The sequence below is a fragment of the Xiphophorus hellerii genome, chromosome 22 (assembly GCF_003331165.1).
Source record: "Xiphophorus hellerii strain 12219 chromosome 22, Xiphophorus_hellerii-4.1, whole genome shotgun sequence".
Taxonomy (NCBI): Eukaryota; Metazoa; Chordata; class Actinopteri; order Cyprinodontiformes; family Poeciliidae; genus Xiphophorus; species Xiphophorus hellerii.
The window spans coordinates 28,790,738-28,805,744 of record NC_045693.1 but is presented as its reverse complement, the minus strand read 5'-3'; the positions used below and the strand labels follow the sequence as shown (position 1 = coordinate 28,805,744).

The following is a 15,007-nucleotide window of genomic DNA, read 5'->3' as shown; positions in this document are numbered from 1 at the left end:
CATGGGATTAGTTCGGAACTTTAAAATGGAGCATAATAATAATTTCAAAATAAAAGCCTTGAATATTTTTACATGACGTCATTGCTCTTTTTGGCTTTATTTGACTTTTTCATCCAAAGCACTGTTACACATGGTATTAGTTTGTCCCTTTGAAATGAAGCTTAACAAAAATTTCAAAATAAAAGCCTTGAATATTTTTACATCATGTAATTGCTCTTTTTGGCTTTATTTGACTTTTTCATCCAAAGCACTGTTACACATGGTATTAGTTTGGCCCTTTAAAATGAAGCTTAACAAAAATTTCAAAATAATAGCCTTGAATATTTTTACATGACGTAATTGCTCTTTTTGGCTTTATTTGACTTTTTCATCCAAAGCACTCTTACACGTGGTATTAGTTCAGAACTTTAAAATGAAGCATACTGAAAATTTCAAAATAAAAGCCTTGAATATTTTACATGAAGTAATTGCTCTTTTTGGCCGTATATGACTTTTTCATCCAAAGCAATGTTACACATGGGATTAGTTCGGAACTTTAAAATGGAGCATAATAATAATTTCAAAATAAAAGCCTTGAATATTTTTACATCAGGTAATTGCTGTTTTTGGCTTTATGTGACTTTTTCATCCAAAGCACTGTTACACGTGGTATTAGTTTGGCCCTCTGAAATGAAGCATACTGAAAATTTCAAAATAAAAGCCTTGAATATTTTTACATCAACTACTTGTGTTTTGAGCATTATATAACTATTTTAACCCAATGACTATTACGCAGGGGATTAGTTTGGCCCTTTGAAATGAAGTTTAACAAAAATTTCAAAATAAAAGCCTTGAATATTTTTACATGACGTAATTGCTCTTTTTGGGTTTCTTTGACTTTTTCATCCAAAGCACTGTTACACATGGTATTAGTTTGGCCCTTTGAAATGAAGCATACTGAAAATTTCAAAATAAAAGCCTTGACATATTTTAGATCAGATAATTGCTCTTTTGAGCAATAAATAACTGATTTAACCCAATGACTATTACACATGGGATTAGTTTGGACCTTTGAAATTAAGCTTAACAAAAATTTCAAAATAAAAGCCTCAACATGCCCCTGAGGTTAGTGCACCGCCGCAGGCAGTGCAATAATATTATTCTGCATTATCTGTTTCTCTCAGGTTAGGGAACTGCCTTGCGCAGCAAGGCAGTTCATTAGCATTAGCATTTTAGCTTAAATAAGCTATTAGCTATTTATTGGACTTATTAGCCATGTTTAGTATACTGAATGGAGTAAGTCCATTATAGAGAACATCCTAGTGATGTCCCACATGCTAGTGACAGCAATGATGCTAACATTAGCATTTTGCTAACTACTTGCGTTTTCAGCATTATATAACTGATTTAACCCAATGACTGTTATACATGGAATTAGTTTGGACCTTTGGATTGAAGTTTAACAAAAATTCCAAAATAAAAGCCTTGACATATTTTACATCAGATAATTGCTCTTTTGAGCAATAAATAACTGATTTAACCCAATGACTATTACACATGGGATTAGGTTGGCCCTTTGAAATGAAGTTTAACAAAAATTCCAAAATAAAAGCCTTTAATATTTTTACATCAACTACTTGCGTTTTCAGCATTATATAACTGATTTAACCCAATGACTGTTATACATGGAATTAGTTTGGACCTTTGAATTGAAGTTTAACAAAAATTCCAAAATAAAAGCCTTGAATATTTTTACACCAGCCACTTGTGTTTTGAGCATTATATAACTATTTTAACCCAAGGACTATTACGCATGGGATTAGTTTGGCCCTTTGAAATGAAGTTTAACAAAACTTCCAAAATAAAAGCCTTGAGAAAATTTTAAATCGTACTGAATGGTGCACGTCCGCCTCGCTTAACGTTCTTGCGGTTCTCCGCGTGCCACTGATTACGTTGCGGCGTTCTTTGGCGTCGATGCCGATTTGTGGCGTGACGACGCCGGGCCCAAAACCCCACGGGCGCGCCTTGGCAGGCCCCGGCTAAATTTCTTCCGAAATTTTCTAGTTCTTCTTTATTTTTCTTCCGTAACCGTTAATGCGGCTCATACCGCTTGGTGCACACCTACAAATGAGGTATCAAAACCTGCAGAAAATTCACGCCATTCCAGCTATTACTTCTGGTGGGATTTGGGCTTAACGTGGCGACATAATTCGCAAAAAACTACGAAAAAAACCCCATTATAAGTCAATGGGAAAAATCCTAGAAATACCCTATTTTTGAGGATTTTCTGTGTCGTCACAAATTCACCTAGAAATGCCATTCAAATTTCATTTTGTAGATACGTCTGTGATCTCTTCGAAAGTGAAGACGGCTCGTCGATACCAGTTACGGTTTGTCCACAATTTGCCTCTAAGCGACCCAAAGTTTCTCATTTTTTCTAAAATTAGAGTGACAGCCCATCTCGGCTAGAGTGAGAAATGAAGAGGTTTTTTGAGCCCACAATAATTTTGAAATCGCCATCACGGCCACAAATATCGCACGATTTGTATCAAAATCGGTCCTGACATTGATACGCCTGTCTGCTCCGGTAAAATGTTTTCGAAATTTATCTAGACCGTACGGTTTTCTGTCACGGTGCTTCAGAGCAAAGTCATGCGACAGGATTTTCTGAGGCTCTCAGGCTGTTTCACTAACACTTCACACCTTGGTGTGAAACTTATTTAACATAGCAACGGATCTCAAGAGGCTATTGGCTGCTGATTTGGACTACAAATACGCATCATTGTAGTTCTATCTATCCTCAGTTGAAACAGATCAGGACTGAGAACTGGCCTTTAGAACTACCCGCTGCTATGGGCTGTATATAACTGATTTAACTCAGTAACTGTTACACATGGGATTATTTTGGAACTTTAAAATTAAGCATACTGAAAATTTCAAAATAAAAGCCTTGAATATTTTACATGACGTAATTGCTCTTTTTGGCCGTATATGACTTTTTCATCCAAAGCAATGTTACACATGGGATTAGTTCGGAACTTTAAAATGGAGCATAATAATAATTTCAAAATAAAAGCCTTGAATATTTTTACATCAGGTAATTGCTGTTTTTGGCTTTATGTGACTTTTTCATCCAAAGCACTGTTACACATGGGATTAGTTTGGAACTTTAAAATTAAGCATACTGAAAATTTCAAAATAAAAGCCTTGAATATTTTACATGACGTAATTGCTTTTTTTGGCCGTATATGACTTTTTCATCCAAAGCACTGTTACACATGGGATTACTTCGGAACTTTAAAATGGAGCATAATAATAATTTCAAAATAAAAGCCTTGAATATTTTTACATCAGGTAATTGCGCTTTTTGGCTTTATGTGACTTTTTTATCCAAAGCACTGTTACACAATGGAATAGTTTGGCCCTCTGAAATGAAGCATACTGAAAATTTCAAAATAAAAACCTTGAATATTTTTACATCAGGTAATTGCTCTTTTTGGCCGTATATGACTTTTTCATCCAAAGCACTGTTACACATGGGATTACTTCGGAACTTTAACATGGAGCATAATAATAATTTCAAAATAAAAGCCTTGAATATTTTTACATCAGGTAATTGCGCTTTTTGGCTTTATGTGACTTTTTTATCCAAAGCACTGTTACACAATGGAATAGTTTGGCCCTCTGAAATGAAGCATACTGAAAATTTCAAAATAAAAGCCTTGAATATTTTTACATCATGTAATTGCTCTTTTTGGCTTTGTATGACTTTTTCATCCAAAGCACTGTTACACATGGGATTAGTTCGGAACTTTAAAATGGAGCATAATAATAATTTCAAAATAAAAGCCTTGAAAATTTTTACATCATGTAATTGCTGTTTTTGGCTTTATATGACTTTTTCATCCAAAGCACTGTTACACATGGGATTCGTTCGGAACTTTAAAATGGAGCATAATAATAATTTCAAAATAAAAGCCTTGAATATTTTTAAATCAGATAATTGCTCTGTTGAGCATTATATAACTGATTTAACCCAATGACTATTACGCATGGGATTAGTTTGGCCCTTTGAAATGAAGTTTAACAAAACTTCCAAAATAAAAGCCTTGACAAAAATTTTAAATCATACTGAATGGTGCACGGCCACCTTACTTAACGTTCTTGCGGTTCTCCGCGTGCCATTGATTACGTTGCGGCGTTCTTTGGCGTCGACGCCGATTTGTGGCGTGACGACGCCGGGCGCAAAGCCGACGGGCGCGCCTTGGCAGGCCCCGGCTAAATTTCTTCAGAAATTTTCTTTATTCTTTATTTTTCTTCCGTAACCGTTAATGCGGCTCATACCGCTTGGTGCACACCTACAAATGAGGTATCAAAACGTGCAGAAAATTCACGCCATTGGAGCTATTACTTGTGGTGGGATTTGGGCTTAACGTGGCGACATAATTCGCAAAAAACTACGAAAAAAACCCCATTATAAGTCAATGGGAAAAATCCTAGAAATACCCTATTTTTGAGGATTTTCTGTGTCGTCACAAATTCACCTAGAAATGCCATTCAAATTTCATTTTGTAGATACGTCTGTGATCTCTTCGAAAGTGAAGACGGCTCGTCGATACCAGTTACGGTTTGTCCACAATTTGCCTCTAAGCGACCCAAAGTTTCTCATTTTTCTTCAAATTAGAGTGACAGCCCATCACGGATCAGATCTGGGCACAACATTTCTTTCTCTCATCGCTGTAAATGTTCTGAGTGAGGTACAGATATGAATCTCGGGACTATCGCAGAAGACACATTGAACTGTCATACGCTACAAACGCTTTTCGAATATGTATTACGGTTCCCGAACAGGAAGGATTTGTTTCCAATGCTTCTTTTCAGTAAAACGTGTTTGCTCAAACACACAATTGTGTGTTTGACAGCTCAGAGCTCAGAGCTCACACCCTGCTGAGACCATTATTTGCCATAGCAACGGAACTCAAGAGGCTATTGGCTGCTGATTTGTACTACAAATACGCATCATTGTAGTTCTATCTATCCTCAGTTGAAACAGATCAGGACTGAGAACTGGCCTTTAGAACTACCTGCTGCTATGGGCTGTATATAACTGATTTAACTCAGTAACTGTTACACATGGGATTAGTTTGGAACTTTAAAATTAAGCATACTGAAAATTTCAAAATAAAAGCCTTGAATATTTTACATGACGTAATTGCTCTTTTTGGCCGTATATGACTTTTTCATCCAAAGCAATGTTACACATGGGATTAGTTTGGAACTTTAAAATTAAGCATACTGAAAATTTCAAAATAAAAGCCTTGAATATTTTACATGACGTAATTGCTCTTTTTGGCCGTATATGACTTTTTCATCCAAAGCAATGTTACACATGGGATTAGTTTGGAACTTTAAAATTAAGCATACTGAAAATTTCAAAATAAAAGCCTTGAATATTTTACATGACGTAATTGCTCTTTTTGGCCGTATATGACTTTTTCATCCAAAGCAATGTTACACATGGGATTAGTTCGGAACTTTAAAATGGAGCATAATAATAATTTCAAAATAAAAGCCTTGAATATTTTTACATCAGGCAATTGCTGTTTTTGGCTTTATGTGACTTTTTCATCCAAAGCACTGTTACACATGGTATTAGTTCAGAACTTTAAAATGAAGCGTAATGAAAATTTCAAAATAAAAGCCTTGAATATTTTTAAATCATGTAATTGCTGTTTTTGGCTTTGTATGACTTTTTCATCCAAAGCACTGTTACACATGGGATTAGTTTGGCCCTCTGAAATGAAGCATACTGAAAATTTCAAAATAAAAGCCTTGAATATTTTTACATCATGTAATTGCTCTTTTTGGCTTTATTTGACTTTTTCATCCAAAGCACTGTTACACATGGTATTAGTTTGGCCCTCTGAAATGAAGCATACTGAAAATTTCAAAATAAAAGCCTTGAATATTTTTACATGACGTAATTGCTCTTTTTGGCTTTATATAACTGATTTAACCCAGCAATTGTTACACATGGGATTAGTGTGGCAATTTAAAATTAAGCTTGATGAAAATTTCAAAATAAAAGCCTTGAATATTATTACATCAGGTAATTGCTGTTTTTGGCTTTATTTGACTTTTTCATCCAAAGCACTGTTACACATGGTATTAGTTTGGCCCTTTGAAATGAAGCTTAACAAAAATTTCAAAATAAAAGCCTTGAATATTTTTACATGACGTAATTGCTCTTTTTCGCTTTATTTGACTTTTTCATCCAAAGCACTGTTACACATGGTATTAGTTTGGCCCTTTGAAATGAAGCTTAACAAAAGTTTCAAAATAAAAGCCTTGAATATTTTTACATGACGTAATTGCTCTTTTTCGCTTTATTTGACTTTTTCATCCAAAGCACTGTTACACGTGGTATTAGTTCAGAACTTTAGAATGAAGCATACTGAAAATTTCAAAATAAAAGCCTTGAATATTTTTACATCAGCTACTTGTGTTTTGAGCATTATATAACTATTTTAACCCAAGGACTATTACGCTTGGGATTAGTTTGGCCCTTTGAAATGAAGTTTAACAAAACTTCCAAAATAAAAGCCTTGACAACATTTTAAATCGTACCGAACGGTGCACGTCCGCCTCGCTTAACGTTCTTGCGGTTCTCCGCGTGCCACTGATCACGTCGCGGCGTTCTTTAGCGTCGACGCCGATTTGTGGCGTGACGACGCCGGGCCCATGCCCGACGGGCGCGCCTCGGCAGGCCCCGGCTAAATTTCTTCCGAAATTTTTTCTTCTTTATTTTTCTTCCGTAACCGTTAATGCGGCTCATACCGCTTGGTGCACACCTACAAATGAGATATCAAAACCTGCAGAAAATTCACGCCATTCCAGCTATTACTTCTGGTGGGATTTGGGCTTAACGTGGCGACATAATTCGCAAAAAACTACGAAAAAAACCCCATTATAAGTCAATGGGAAAAATCCTAGAAATACCCTATTTTTGAGGATTTTCTGTGTCGTCACAAATTCACCTAGAAATGCCATTCAAATTTCATTTTGTAGATACGTCTGTGATCTCTTCGAAAGTGAAGACGGCTCGTCGATACCAGTTACGGTTTGTCCACAATTTGCCTCTAAGCGACCCAAAGTTTCTCATTTTTCCTAAAGTTAGAGTGCGTCTCTGGCTGCTTAGAGTGAGAGATGAAGACAACTTTTTCAGCCCAAATCATTTTTGAAATCGCCATCACGCCCACAAATATCGCACGATTAGTATCAAAATCGGTCCTGACATTGATACGCCTGTCTGCTCCGGTAAAATGTTTTCGAAATTTATCTAGACCGTACGGTTTTCTGTCACGGTGCTTCAGAGCAAAGTCATGCGACAGGATTTTCTGAGGCTGTCTCAGGCTCTCTCCCATGTATTTGAATAGAATTTCAGATCTGGGCACAACATTTCTTTCTCTCATCGCTGTAAATGTTCTGAGTGAGGTACAGATATGAATCTCGGGACTATCGCAGAAGACACATTGAACTGTCATACGCTACAAACGCTTTTCGAATATGTATTACGGTTCCCGAACAGGAAGGATTTGTTTCCAATGCTTCTTTTCAGTAAAACGTGTTTGCTCAAACACACAATTGTGTGTTTGACAGCTCAGAGCTCAGAGCTCACACCCTGCTGAGACCATTATTTGCCATAGCAACGGAACTCAAGAGGCTATTGGCTGCTGATTTGTACTACAAATACGCATCATTGTAGTTCTATCTATCCTCAGTTGAAACAGATCAGGACTGAGAACTGGCCTTTAGAACTACCTGCTGCTATGGGCTGTATATAACTGATTTAACTCAGTAACTGTTACACATGGGATTAGTTTGGAACTTTAAAATTAAGCATACTGAAAATTTCAAAATAAAAGCCTTGAATATTTTACATGACGTAATTGCTCTTTTTGGCCGTATATGACTTTTTCATCCAAAGCAATGTTACACATGGGATTAGTTTGGAACTTTAAAATTAAGCATACTGAAAATTTCAAAATAAAAGCCTTGAATATTTTACATGACGTAATTGCTCTTTTTGGCCGTATATGACTTTTTCATCCAAAGCAATGTTACACATGGGATTAGTTTGGAACTTTAAAATTAAGCATACTGAAAATTTCAAAATAAAAGCCTTGAATATTTTACATGACGTAATTGCTCTTTTTGGCCGTATATGACTTTTTCATCCAAAGCAATGTTACACATGGGATTAGTTCGGAACTTTAAAATGGAGCATAATAATAATTTCAAAATAAAAGCCTTGAATATTTTTACATCAGGCAATTGCTGTTTTTGGCTTTATGTGACTTTTTCATCCAAAGCACTGTTACACATGGTATTAGTTCAGAACTTTAAAATGAAGCGTAATGAAAATTTCAAAATAAAAGCCTTGAATATTTTTAAATCATGTAATTGCTGTTTTTGGCTTTGTATGACTTTTTCATCCAAAGCACTGTTACACATGGGATTAGTTTGGCCCTCTGAAATGAAGCATACTGAAAATTTCAAAATAAAAGCCTTGAATATTTTTACATCATGTAATTGCTCTTTTTGGCTTTATTTGACTTTTTCATCCAAAGCACTGTTACACATGGTATTAGTTTGGCCCTCTGAAATGAAGCATACTGAAAATTTCAAAATAAAAGCCTTGAATATTTTTACATGACGTAATTGCTCTTTTTGGCTTTATATAACTGATTTAACCCAGCAATTGTTACACATGGGATTAGTGTGGCAATTTAAAATTAAGCTTGATGAAAATTTCAAAATAAAAGCCTTGAATATTATTACATCAGGTAATTGCTGTTTTTGGCTTTATTTGACTTTTTCATCCAAAGCACTGTTACACATGGTATTAGTTTGGCCCTTTGAAATGAAGCTTAACAAAAATTTCAAAATAAAAGCCTTGAATATTTTTACATGACGTAATTGCTCTTTTTCGCTTTATTTGACTTTTTCATCCAAAGCACTGTTACACATGGTATTAGTTTGGCCCTTTGAAATGAAGCTTAACAAAAGTTTCAAAATAAAAGCCTTGAATATTTTTACATGACGTAATTGCTCTTTTTCGCTTTATTTGACTTTTTCATCCAAAGCACTGTTACACGTGGTATTAGTTCAGAACTTTAGAATGAAGCATACTGAAAATTTCAAAATAAAAGCCTTGAATATTTTTACATCAGCTACTTGTGTTTTGAGCATTATATAACTATTTTAACCCAAGGACTATTACGCTTGGGATTAGTTTGGCCCTTTGAAATGAAGTTTAACAAAACTTCCAAAATAAAAGCCTTGACAACATTTTAAATCGTACCGAACGGTGCACGTCCGCCTCGCTTAACGTTCTTGCGGTTCTCCGCGTGCCACTGATCACGTCGCGGCGTTCTTTAGCGTCGACGCCGATTTGTGGCGTGACGACGCCGGGCCCATGCCCGACGGGCGCGCCTCGGCAGGCCCCGGCTAAATTTCTTCCGAAATTTTTTCTTCTTTATTTTTCTTCCGTAACCGTTAATGCGGCTCATACCGCTTGGTGCACACCTACAAATGAGATATCAAAACCTGCAGAAAATTCACGCCATTCCAGCTATTACTTCTGGTGGGATTTGGGCTTAACGTGGCGACATAATTCGCAAAAAACTACGAAAAAAACCCCATTATAAGTCAATGGGAAAAATCCTAGAAATACCCTATTTTTGAGGATTTTCTGTGTCGTCACAAATTCACCTAGAAATGCCATTCAAATTTCATTTTGTAGATACGTCTGTGATCTCTTCGAAAGTGAAGACGGCTCGTCGATACCAGTTACGGTTTGTCCACAATTTGCCTCTAAGCGACCCAAAGTTTCTCATTTTTCCTAAAGTTAGAGTGCGTCTCTGGCTGCTTAGAGTGAGAGATGAAGACAACTTTTTCAGCCCAAATCATTTTTGAAATCGCCATCACGCCCACAAATATCGCACGATTAGTATCAAAATCGGTCCTGACATTGATACGCCTGTCTGCTCCGGTAAAATGTTTTCGAAATTTATCTAGACCGTACGGTTTTCTGTCACGGTGCTTCAGAGCAAAGTCATGCGACAGGATTTTCTGAGGCTGTCTCAGGCTCTCTCCCATGTATTTGAATAGAATTTCAGATCTGGGCACAACATTTCTTTCTCTCATCGCTGTAAATGTTCTGAGTGAGGTACAGATATGAATCTCGGGACTATCGCAGAAGACACATAGCCCTCTCATACGCTCAAAACGCTTTTCGAATATGTATTACGGTTCCCGAACAAGAAGGATTTGTTTCCAATGCTTTTTTGTCAGTAAAACGTGTTTGCTCAAACACACAATTGTGTGTTTGAGAGCTCAGAGCTCAGAGCTCACACCCTGCTGAGACCATTATTTGCCATAGCAACGGATCTCAAGAGGCTATTGGCTGCTGGTTTGGACTACGAATACGCATCGCTGTAGTTCTATCTATCCTCAGTTGAAACAGATCAGGACTGAACTGGCCTTTAGAACTACCTGCTGCTATGGGCTGTATATAACTGATTTAACTCAGTAACTGTTACACATGGGATTAGTTTTGAACTTTAAAATGAAGCTTAACAAAAATTTCACAATAAAAGCCTTGAATATTTTTACATCATGTAATTGCTCTTTTTGGCTTTATTTGACTTTTTCATCCAAAGCACTGTTACACATGGTATTAGTTTGGCCCTTTGAAATGAAGCTTAACAAAAATTTCAAAATAAAAGCCTTGAATATTTTTACATCAGGAAATTGCTCTTTTGAGCTTTATATAACTGATTTAACCCAGCAATTGTTACACATGTGATTAGTGTGGCAATTTAAAATTAAGCTTGATGAAAATTTCAAAATAAAAGCCTTGAATATTTTTACATCAGGTAATTGCTGTTTTTGGCTTTATGTGACTTTTTCATCCAAAGCACTGTTACACGTGGTATTAGTTTGGCCCTCTGAAATGAAGCATACTGAACATTTCAAAATAAAAGCCTTGAATATTTTTACATCAACTACTTGCTTTTTCAGCATTATATAACTGATTTAACCCAATGACTATTACACATGGGATTAAAATAGACTGTTTTGCATGAGCAGCAGATAGATCCTCTATTGCACATGTGTCAAACTCAAGGCCCGCGGGCCACATGTGGCCGGCTACGTCATTTTATGTCGCCCTCTCCCCCCTACCACCGTTTTACAGCCCCATTGATTGACTTAAAATAGGTTTTGAGCACGAATTGACTACAACCTACATATCCCATAATGCCTTCCGATTCTTACCAACCAACATTACGGCTTCTCGCCACTAGAGTGCAGCAGAGTCACCTCAAGCTGATGATTAATTTTCCCAGCGAATAAAACTGAAAGATCGACAAGCTAACAAGCTAAAGAGCGAAGTCCCGTGATGTTTCAATCGAGGACTTTTACCGTCTACTGCCCCCTGATTTGATGCCACAGCTTCGACTCCATGCAGCTCGTGTTTTGTCCACGTTTGGAAGCACCTATCTGTGCGAACAGATGTTTTCAATAATGACTTTAAACAAGACCAAGCACAGATCGCGCATTACTGACGAAAACCTACACGCCGTTTTGCGGATTGCCACAGAATAGAACTAAAACCAGACATCGACGAACTGACCAGGGGAAAACGGTGCCAGACATCCGGCCAGAAAACATTGGTAAGCACGAACAAACTACATTTAAATAGAATGAATGTAAAACCAAAACGCAGTATACTGGAATATGCATATAGTTTATTGATTTTGCTTGTGTTTTGTTTATTTACAGAACACAACGCAATTTTTAAACTGAGCAGTAATTTTACATCCATGCAAACTCAAATGTAATATTTAAAACTTGAATACATAAAATCAGTTATTTAACAATATGAGGTGTTGTTTAAAAATAAAAAAGATAGCAATTTCTTTTTATTGCAGAGACATTAGATTCTTAAATTTATGGTATTCTTTAAATGTTGTAATTTTGGTTCATTGTAAACTTTACCTGTAAAAAGTTTGTAGAAATTTTTAACATAAGGTCAATATATATTTTTAAACTGTAATATGTTGTGTGTGTGTGCGTTATTGAAAATTTATATTTGTGACAATCATTAGGTAAATGCTAATGAACTGCCTTCCTGCAGTTTATGAGCATTGAACTGTTACTAAACAGTTCAATGCAAGGTTCATTAGCGTTAGCATTTTAGCTGCAATAAGCTATTAGGTATTTATTTTACTTTTTAGCAATGTTTAGTATACTGAATGGAGTAAATCAATTACAGAAAATATCCTAGTGATTTCCCACATACTGATGAAAGCAATGACGCTAACATTAGCGTTTCTGCTGATTTTAGCTGATATACTTACTTTATAATACTGAATGGTGCACGTCCGCCTCGCTTAACGTTCTTGCGATTCTCCGCGTGCCACTGATTACGTTGCGGCGTTCTTTGGCGTCGACGCCGATTTGTAGCGTGACGACGCCGGGCCCATGCCCGACGGGCGCGCCTTGGCAGGCCCCGGCTAAATTTCTTCCGAAATTTTCTAGTTGGGGCCTGCCATGCAAAGCAATGGCAGGAACCTATTGCTATTCTCCCAAGAAAAGTTTCTTTATTATTATTATTATTATAATTCTTTATTTTTCATCCGTAACCGTTAATGCGGCTCATACCGCTGCGTGCACACCTACAAAAGAGGTATCAAAACCTGCAGAAAATTCACGCCATTCCAGCTATTACTTTTGGTGGGATTCGGGATGAACATGGCGACATAATTCGCAAAAAACTACGAAAAAAACCCCATTATAATTCAATGGGAAAACTCCTACAAACACCCTAATACCCTACTGGCTAAAACAGAGAATTGTCTCCCCCAGCTGGCTCAAATGAAGTATTGTAAGTCTGAAAAGCGAAAAGAGCAAGTATGAAAAAAAAAAAAGATTGTGCCTTGGATATACTGGATTAAACAAAACTTTAAATTTGATTGGTAAACATCCAACAGGTAGATGTGAGTGTGGTATGGATATGGAAACAGTAGAACATGTAATAATTAATTGTGGAAAATATAAAGCAAGTACAGAGAAGCTAAAACAATAAATTAGGAAATATGATATAGAGACATTTAAACTTAATAAGATATTAATTAAACACAAAATAAATAAAGCGGTTATTACATTTTTGAAGGTAACAGGATTATATGTAAGACTTTAGATTGGGGAGCGGTTAACTGAGTAACTGTTACACATGGAATTAGTTTGGAACTTTAAAAGGAAGCATAATAATAATAGGCTTCTAAAGAATAAGTCACAGTTAAAAATTCCAGATATTTTGGGATATTCCTCTTCCTCTGAATATTTATGTTATTTCATAAAATTTCTTAAGAAAACTAAACTGATAGAAAGGATTTAGTGTTTTTTTTTTAAGTTGCGCCCTGATCCACACTCCATACCAGTAGGTGGCGGTAATGCACACCATTAAGTTGCTTGCCAACCGCCATTAAAAACAAAAATAAGAAGAAGAGCTTTCTGCTTCCGACTCTGCTTGGTTAAGGTAAGAAGTGTTTGTGTTCTGTCCATAAAATATACTATTTAATTTCATTACTATATTATTAGAACTGCTTACAGTTGTTAAATGTAATGTGTTCTTTAAGAAATGTGATCGATTTTAAAAGTTTGACTGCTGTGGGATATTTTGTTGTGGCTCTGATAGCGTAGCTGCTAGCTTGATGGAACCACAATTTGTTCACATGTTAGCACTTTGCTAACTGGCTTTCGTGAAACCTGTTAGGCTACAAAATCTCTGTTAACATCAATCTGATCAGCTGAAATAAGGCAATTTTGTTTTACCTCAACCTACAGCTATTGTGACTTGCAGAAATTGCCACAAATAACCGGAACTAGCATATTAAGCTACTTCACTGAATCAGTTGCTTCGGATACAGATACTCTCAGCTGCCGTCTTGTGCCGACAGTGAAAAACAGCAGAACTACATAATATTAGCTTGGTATGATGTAAATTATAATTTTTGTTTGAATTACATAAAATAACTTCATGATCTGAGTTTTTTTTCATTATACTTGGCCTATCAATAATTTCAAATAATAAAACATAAAATATCTGGGTTTATTTTGTTCATCCGAACCAGAACCTCCAGGTTCTCCGTTGTAGAGTTTTACTGAAAATCAGCGGAGAAATATCTGTAGCGCAGCAGCTGCGGTACAGTCTGCCCACTAGAGTAGAACTGTACCGAACCAAACATGAACGTATTTCATCGCCTAACGAAAGACAAGGAAGCAAAGAGATTTCGGCTAAAGAAATCTGAACTTGATTACATTGCAGCGTCCTTTAGCGTCGATGCCAATTTGTAGCGTGACGACGCCGGGCACAAACCAGACGGGCGCGCCTTGGCAGGCCCCGGCTAAATTTCTTCAGAAATTTTGTTTTTCTAGTTGGGGCCTGCCATGCAAAGCAATGGCAGGAACCTATTACTCTACACCCAACAAAGTGTCTCTTTTTAATATTATTGGGGCCTGCCATGCAAAGCAATGGCAGGAACCTATTACTCTACACCCAACAAAGTGTCTCTTTATTATAATTCTTTATTTTTCTTCCGTCACCGTTAATGCGGCTCATACCGCTGGGTGCACACCTACAAATGAGGTATCAAAACGTGCAGAAAATTCACGCCATTGGAGCTATTACTTCTGGTGGGATTTGGCCTTAACGTGGCGACATAATTCGCAAAAAACTACGAAAAAAACCCCATTATAAGTCAATGGGAAAAATCCTAGAAATACCCTATTTTTGAGGATTTTCTGTGTCGTCACAAATTCACCTAGAAATGCCATTCAAATTTCATTTTGTAGATACGTCTGTGATCTCTTCGAAAGTGAAGACGGCTCGTCGATACCAGTTACGGTTTGTCCACAATTTGCCTCTAAGCGACCCAAAGTTTCTCATTTTTCCTAAAGT

At 36.6% G+C, this 15,007-nt stretch overlaps 1 protein-coding gene and 1 long non-coding RNA gene across 4 annotated transcripts in view; one reads left to right on the top strand and one right to left on the bottom strand.

Annotated features, from left to right (window-relative positions):
- The window catches only part of nrg3a (neuregulin 3a), a 519,285-nt gene that overhangs the window by 220,577 nt on the left and 283,701 nt on the right, over positions 1 to 15,007 (bottom strand). The window lies entirely within an intron of this gene.
- On the top strand, positions 11,741 to 13,365 carry LOC116713096 (uncharacterized). Its single transcript, XR_004337787.1, has 3 exons — positions 11,741 to 11,753; positions 12,928 to 12,931; positions 13,116 to 13,365. It is a non-coding gene; the product is annotated as an uncharacterized LOC116713096 (long non-coding RNA).